Source organism: Artibeus jamaicensis, unplaced genomic scaffold, assembly GCF_021234435.1.
Source record: "Artibeus jamaicensis isolate MK-2021 breed Jamaican fruit bat unplaced genomic scaffold, CSHL_Jam_final contig_867, whole genome shotgun sequence".
NCBI classification, from domain to species: domain Eukaryota; kingdom Metazoa; phylum Chordata; class Mammalia; order Chiroptera; family Phyllostomidae; genus Artibeus; species Artibeus jamaicensis.
The window spans coordinates 5391206-5399344 of NW_026521995.1; the positions used below are offsets into that span (position 1 = coordinate 5391206).

Below are 8139 nucleotides of genomic sequence, written 5' to 3' on the forward strand. Positions count from 1 at the left end.
AGCAAAACTGTGGATAAAGGAAAACTATTATAATAGTCTTGGGAGATAAGACTCACACATACCTTATAGGATCATCTCATAGGATGAGATTTGTGCTACTTGGAACTGTTATGAGTGTGTTAAGTGCCCAGAAAGGATATGAGGAAGACATAACCAGATCCATGCCTGCGAATGTGACCCGATTTGGAAATAGGGTCTTTGTAGGTTAACATGTGGTCATACTGGAATACAGTGGGCCCTATTCCACTATGACTGGTATCCTTATAAATAAAAGTATAATTTAGAAACAGACAAACACAGGGAAGATGGCCATGGGAAGGTGAGGCAGAGACTAGAGTTAATGTGCCAGGTGCCAGGACAGGCATGGTACGACCAGAAGCTGGAAGAGGCAAGAAAGAATCCTCACTGAGAGAGTATGGAGGGAGTCTGGCCCTGGCAACAACCTGATTCAGACTTCTAGCTTCCAAAACTGTGAAAAACTAATTTACCTTTTAAGCCACCCAGTTTGTGGCACTTTGTAGTGACAGCCATAGAAAACCAATTCAGGAGAACTACAGACATTATGATATATGTAAATCTGTATAATAAAGGCATTTCACTACTTTGACAAATGTCTAAAGGATGACTTTAAAAAAAAATTCGACTCACAAAAAAATTGCAGAAAACCCAAATCAATCCCTATATTTATTTTTTCCCAAGTAATTAGGCAGATTTAAGGTGGTGGCGAAGGCTAGCTTCACTTGATTTCTAGTGAATGGTGTTGATGAGTCAGGACCGTTTACATCACTCAGAAAATGATCTGTAAAAAGCAGTCTGAGTGTTGTGTTTACTGAAGTGATGCCATATGTTGGTTGATTAACAAGTTGTCAGAATATTAGAACTTCTCGAATGATTGCAAAAAGGAGCATCTGTTTGCTGAAGCTTTTTTCTGATGTGTGTACAGATATCGTCAAGTTTGGCACTTTTCCCAAATATCAGATATAAATTCCTGCAGTATTTAGCCTTCGGAGAGTAACACTGATGTAGTGGTGGGGTTTAAGATGCGTATTCTCAGGAAAGCAAATGAAGTGAGGCCAAAGGGAGGCAATATACACATAAGAGTGCTATGCATCAATCAGTCTCTTTTTACCATTATACCTATATAACCTACTACAACTGATGTTTACTTAAATGTCACTTGTATGGTAATTTAAGGAAAAAATATCAGATCTCCTTGGAATCTATCACTTTACCTATTTATAGGCTTTATTATCATTTTAATATCACTCTGATTTATTTATCGGTTTACTTATTAAAAATGCCTTGTACTTACAAAGTGACTTAGAGATTACATATGCTTTAATATTGGATTCTCACAAGCTATAAAGATGGCAAGAAATTGTATACCCATTTTACAGGTGAAGAATCTGCCATTGAGTAGAAATAAATCCATCTGGCTTGGAAGTGGTAGAACCAGGCCCAGAGATGGGCCTTTGAGCTCCATCTCTGCATTAGCTGCAAATTCTTATATAAAGTTTCAGGAACTGGCTGTGGGTGCTGTAACAGGTGCTACTTAGGGTGACATTCTGGAGTTTCCCTTTGTACCTTTTCATAACCCGCTATGATTGAGTCAGCTACCACATGTTGGATTGTGCCGTTCTAATTGCAGCAAGCAGATTCTGTTGGGAAGGAAAAGCTTTCCTCTACTTTCTTAGGTTTAGTGTATGGGGGAAGGAGGTGTGAATTTAGCTGACAAAGAAAAACAGAATAACGGCAGAAAAGGGTGTAAATTTTATTAATAGTTTATGTGCACTAAAGTTATCAGGAAAAAAGTAAAATTCAAAGAAGTAGTTAGACTCAGGGGCATATATCCCATTTAACAAAGGCTTTCCTTTGTTTGGGCTTCAAAGGACAAATAAATTGTGGGAAAATAAATAGGAAATATGTAGATGAGGGAAACTAATAAAAGATAAGGGTTATTTTAGCAATGTGAATATATGCAGACTTATGCGGGTGCTGACTCTGTCTCTAGAGGTGGAGTTGCTCTCCTGTTCCTGGTATACTGGGGACACCTTCACAAAGGTGTGCATGCCCTGCTGTTAGGTAGAAAGGAGGAAAGCAGACTGTTCTCCTGTGTCCGCCATTTCTTAATTGTTTGCAGTTCAAAATGATGCCAATGCCAAAGTGGCCTATTCTGAAGGGGCGTATCCTCATCCCCCTCAGTTCCTCTCCACCACTGATCAAAGCCAACATGAAATAAGTAAGGTGGGGAAAAGGCCCTCTTCTTATATCAGCTGAGTTCAAAGTTAGACTTATATTTCAGTTGTTCCATTTCCTTTGAAATTGCTCAGCGCTCATGGTCTTAGAACCAAGTGCTTCTGTGACAGGACGTGCATGCTGCCTTTTTCTTTAACCTTGATTTTTTTTTGTCCTATATTTTTATAACACACATGAAGGCTACATTACGGAGAAGTCTTTTAGTGCTTCAGGAAAATGGGGCATCTTAGGAAAAATAAAGTATTTTCATTTTCACAAAGTTTAACCTTTTATTTGAACTGTAAGTCAGGTGTAACTTTGAGGAGTTTGTTCCTCTCAAACCTTTGTATACTGTAGGGGAAGAAAACAAACTTACTCTACCCTCTTGCATTCAGTGACAGGGGCTTGTGAATTAAACTGACAGAGGATTAGCAAAAGAAAAGCTTTATTTCACATGCATACAAGGAACCTCACATAGTAAAATTAAAAAACTCCTCAAAGTGCTTAGGCCTGGAAGCTTATATACTATTTTATTATAAGGTGATAAATTGTGGAGAGGTGACAAGATAAAAGGAAAGAGGAGTGGGATTCTGGGGGGGTTAGTTGTGGAAAGGTAAATATATGGGAGAGGAAAATAAGGCTTTCACAAAGTTTGTCATACAGACTCAAGTCAGTGCCATATCCAGTGATAAGAGTCATCTCCCCTTTCTGGTTAAGAGAGGGATGGGGGACACCCTCACCAATGAACATTTATGCCCTGCTATTAGGCAGAAAGGGGGAGGGCAGAGAGCTCCTCCTACATCTGCTGTTGCTCAATTGTCTTCAGCTCAAAAAATCCTTGTGCTCATCTGGCATGTTCTGAGGAGGCATATTCTGGTTTCCTTCATTAACGTCAATGATCTCTACAGTCAGGGCCTTCCCTATATTTCCAATCATCTCTGCAAACACTGAATTTCTGAGCCTTCTTTTCAGCAGTGTGCTTTTGTGCTATACCTCCCTTCCACTGAATTCACGCTCCTGTTTGCATATCTGCCTACAGTACTATTTCCCCTACTCTTCTTTCCAGCATGACCTCTCCTTCAGCACAAGTACACACTCCGTTTCTTGTTTTAATGTCTCCTCACACTGCCAGCCGCAGCAAGTGGCTTCTTCTTCTAACTACTGTGGGCTGTCCTTGTTGAGGAGTTAATTAGACAATCTATCATTTAGTCCTTCAGATTTTCAATGGTGATTTGAACAGTTATATAAATCTTCTATTGTTATTTAACTTCCCACATTTTGCTCTTTTTTGTCTCTTTAACCTCAATTCTGCTTGTCTCACTTGATCTGTGTAACCTGGAGTATTGCCTTCCAAAGTGTGAGCCAAGGGCAATTTGCATGAAAATCCCCCAGAGTTCTTGTTGACAAGGGTAGATTCCTGAGACTGATCATGGTTCTGCTAAACTGCCTTCCCTGGTGACTTTTCTGCAGAGTGAAGTTCATGAATCATTGACTTAGCACATGTCATTCAGTAATTTATTCATTCAACAACTCTCTGAACACCAGTTAGGTGCTAGGTGCCAGGGATACTCCAGTGGTTGAGGGAGACATGATCCCTGTTATCCTGAAATGTCTAATCTGGTTTTTGGAAATAACAATGAACAAGGATGTAATAGTATGACGTGGCTTATCAAGGAAAGATATAAAGAGCTGTGGGAACATTTAAGAGGGGGACCTCCCCCGACAGGGACAGGTGTGAGGAAATACTTCCTTGACAATGGAGAGTTGGGACCTGAAGGAAAAGTAGGACTTGGGGATGGGAGAGAGGGAAAGGAGGACAGGCAGAAGGAATCACAGGTGTAAAGCTCTGAGTTGGGTAAGGGCATGGCCTCTTCTTTGGAGGGACAGGGAGCATGACTTAAGCACTCAGGCAGTGATAAAAGGGACAGCTGAGAGTTAGCACATGGCCAGATCATGCACGCCCATGAGGCCAAGCTAATGAGTTTGGAACTTATCCTGAGGACAGCTGGAAGCCGTCAAACTGGAGTGGTATGATCAGTCATGTCTCCCGGGTCATTTCTGCTCTAGAATGGAGCAAGAGTGTACCTGGGGAGACTGATTGGGAAGCTTTTACAATTGTCCAGGAGAGAGGAGATGATGGTTTTGTCCAGGATGGTGGTGGTAGGATGGATTCAAATGGTACTTAGGAGATAATTTAGATAGGAGGGAGTCATGAATTAAATATGGGATGAGAGGGAAGTGTCAAGGCTGTCTTTTATTTTTTGTATTGATAACAGTTGTTACAGCCAAGTAACACTGAGAAAGGACTGTGCTGGGAGGACAAAAATTACAAGTTCAGTTCCAGGTGCACAAATCTGAAGTCCCTATGAAACATTCAGGTGGAACCTGTCACGTATTTTTCATATTCCCCATGGAAAAGGTAGAATTTAAGTGGGTTTAGAGAGAATTGTGGAATTTAGATAAGTACCAATAGAGATCCAGTTAGAAGACCGCAACTACGTTTAAAGAAAACACTCACTGTGTTTTCTTTGTGTATTTTTACTTATTTGATATTTGGTGATCAGCTGATTTCACAATTCTTATCTTTAAAAGTGATTCTTTTCTCCAAGGAGATTATAATGGCTTTGGCTGTTTGTTTTAATTGTGTTTTGTTTAGGAAGTGGGTTGGGTCAAGAGTACTCTTTGCAGGTATTTGTTCCTTTGGCTGAGGGTGGGCAGGCTTACTGGAGGTATGTGCGTTCTTTAAAATTAGTTTGTAAAGACAAGCTGTATTTTTCTTACTGTTGTATATTAGCTAGTTATGGATGAGCTCTGTTATACTGACAGGTGGAGAGAACTTCCATGAAGACAACAAATAAAAACAAGAACTATATCATTGTGTACCAACATTGTAGTGCTGCTAGTGAAAATTCATGTCCAATGAGGATTTGGGAGACTGTCTGCAAGTATGAGTTGGTCTTTGATGAACATGCACTCTAGTAATGCAGTGGTTCACATTTGATATGACCATTCAAATACAGCCTCATTTCCAGGAAAGGGCGGATAATGGACAGCTGTGGATTCTCCTCTACCCCTTCTTCCTTTGACTTTTCCTCCCCTTTTTCTGTTCATCATCTGCTTCTCACTCATCTTCACAAAAGAGGGTAATGAAGAAAAAATCAATGGGGCTAAATTATTCTGTGTCTTAAAAATAATTACCCCTAAAGCTTTATTCTTTCTGTTTTAAAATTACATGAAAGGCCTTACAACTAGGCGTGAATGATAGAATGTAAAAATAGGCCACTGGGCTGGTCCTACATTCCAGTAAGAGAAACCTGTCCACCAATTCCTGAGTAATGCTTAACTAACCTCTACTTGGTTGTTCTTAGCAGCAGGGAGTGTCCCCTCTATCATAGGAATCAACCAATTTTGTTCCTAAAACCAATTAGACAGAATGCTTTTTCAATAATGAATCAAAACAAGATAAGCCCACTCGCTGACACTAGTTCTGCACCTCAGAGCAACAAATAAATGTATTCTGCACACCTTTCAAATATGCTAAGACAACTGCCATGTCTCCTCAGGCCTTCTCCTCTGCAAAGGAAATATCTCCAATTATCTCAAGTACATTTTCATGGGGCAGAGTTTCTACATTCTTTGCCTCTTATACAAAATGTGTCTCCTTTGGGCCCTCTCAAATGGCAGACACCTACTTCTGAGTGACACCCACACTGACCAGGGCCCCATACAGCATGACTGCTGCCTCTTAGCTGTTCTTGGACTCATGTTTAATGACCCTTTAGTTTTAAACAGGGGACAGGAGTGGAGGCTGAGGGATGCGTGGAATGTGTATTGTTTTTGGAGCTCTGAGACATTCCAAGGCAGGTGGAATGATCATGTTTGGTTTATAACAGAGTGGATTTTGTTGTGGGACTTGAAATGTGCTGAATCCCAAGGGAATTACTAAGTAATAAGTGGGAGGGGTTTTGAATCCCATTAGACTAAAATGGGAAGATATTTCCCTTTTTCACTCTTTATGTGGCAGTTGTACCTTAATCTGCTTTTAGGAACAGCTGTTGTAGCAGATGTTCTTTTTAGAATTTTTTTTTGTTTTTGTTTTTTAGTATACCTAGCAAATTCTTTTCATGAAGAGATGTTTATGAAAGCCCACACCTTTTTTCTAATGCAAATAAACTTCCATTTGTATAGAAACTTCCAACTGTCATCCCCACTGACAAAGCACCTTCCGAAGGCACAATCCTCTGCCCCAATATATGAAGGGTTTCGCATGAGGCTGAGGCCCTTTCAGCTGGGCCTCCACCTCATGCACCGGCAGATGGCTGAGGCAGGTTTCCAGCTACCGGGGAGGTCACTGGACAAAACACTGGGACTACTCTTTCCCTTCAGCGTGCCAGTGAAGATGCTGGTGTCTCCATGGGCCACTGACTAGCCTGGTGTTCCTGGTGTAGTAAGAACAAGCCATTCCCAAAGTCTCACATCTGCCTAGGTGTCCCAGATGCCAAGATCTGCATTTTTGACCTGGGCCGGAAGAAGGCAGAAGTGGACAACTTCTCACTCTGTGTCCACATGGTGTCAGATGAATATGAAGAGCTCTCTTCTGAAGCTGCCTGGAGACTGCCTGCATTTGTGCCAACAAGTGCATGGTAACTGCCTGCATTTGTGCCAACAAGTGCATGGTGACTGCCTGCATTTGTGCCAACAAGTGCATGGTGAAAAGTTGTGGCAAAGACGGCTTTCGCATCCAAGTGTGGCTCCACCCCTTCCGTGTCATCTGCATCAATGAGATGTTGTCCTATGCTGGGACTGACAGGCTCCAGACAGGTATGCAGGCTGCCTTTGGAAAGCTCCAGAGCACAGTGGCCAGGGTCCATATTGGCCAAATCATTATGTCCATCTGCACCAAGCAGTAGAACAAGGAGCATATGATCGAGGCCCTGTGCCTGGCCAAGTTCAAGTTCCCTGGCCACCGGAAGAACCACAGCTCCAAGAAGTGGGGCTTTACTAAGTTTAATGGGGATGAACTTGAAGACATGGTGGCTGAGAAGCAGCCCATCCCAGATGGCTGTGGGGTCAAATACATCCCTAATCGTGGTCCCCTGGAAAAATGGTGGGCTCTGTACTCATAAGTCTCTGCTTCCATCTTAACACCCACCAATAAATCCTACTTCCTGTCAAAAAAAAAAAAAAAAAGACTGGGACTAAAGGAAACAGAAATGTTAGCCCCATAACTGGGGGTATTAGATTCAAAACCAGGAGCAGCATAAGATTGCTCATTCTCTTGTTAATCCTCTCTACTGGGTTTTGAGCCCTAGTCCCATAGGTGGTCATTAAAACAAGAAGGAAATCACAGACATGCTAGTGAATCCTGTTCCTGTCTGGCGAAGGGGCAGAGAGTATATTATTTCTGAAAATATTTTTTCTCTGATTACATACAGTATATAGTATAGATATGTATAACATTTATAAAATAGGGAATTCTGTAAATAACCAGAGAAAAGACACAATGCTGAAATAATCTTTTTCAAATCACTGACCTACAAGCATAACCTAAAATGAAAAAGGAGACCCTCAAATAGAAACTCCTCTTCCAGTTTTTGCTCTCCATTTATCTATGACCTAAAAGGAGAAATTTTTTGCTAAAGAGTAAACTCTCGGGATCACCATTTACCCAACTGTCACTGTTGTAAAAGTCTTCCCACCTTCACTGTTTACTCTGGAAAACCACAGGGAACATTCCAATGTTTGAGTAATAGTCCTGCTCCAAGAAGATACATCATGTGTTAATGCTGCAGTGTAAGGGATTCCAGTTGAACTCTGTTACAATCGCATATACTGGACACAACTCAGTTCCACAGTGTGGTTGGGACAAGCTTTTTTTTAAAATATATTTTATTGGTTATGCCA

General features: G+C 41.2%; 1 pseudogene; it reads left to right on the forward strand.

The window, feature by feature from the left end:
- The first annotated feature begins 305 nt into the window (after positions 1–305).
- On the forward strand, positions 306–7361 carry LOC119063926 (60S ribosomal protein L10-like; annotated as a pseudogene).
- The last annotated feature ends 778 nt before the right edge of the window (positions 7362–8139 follow it).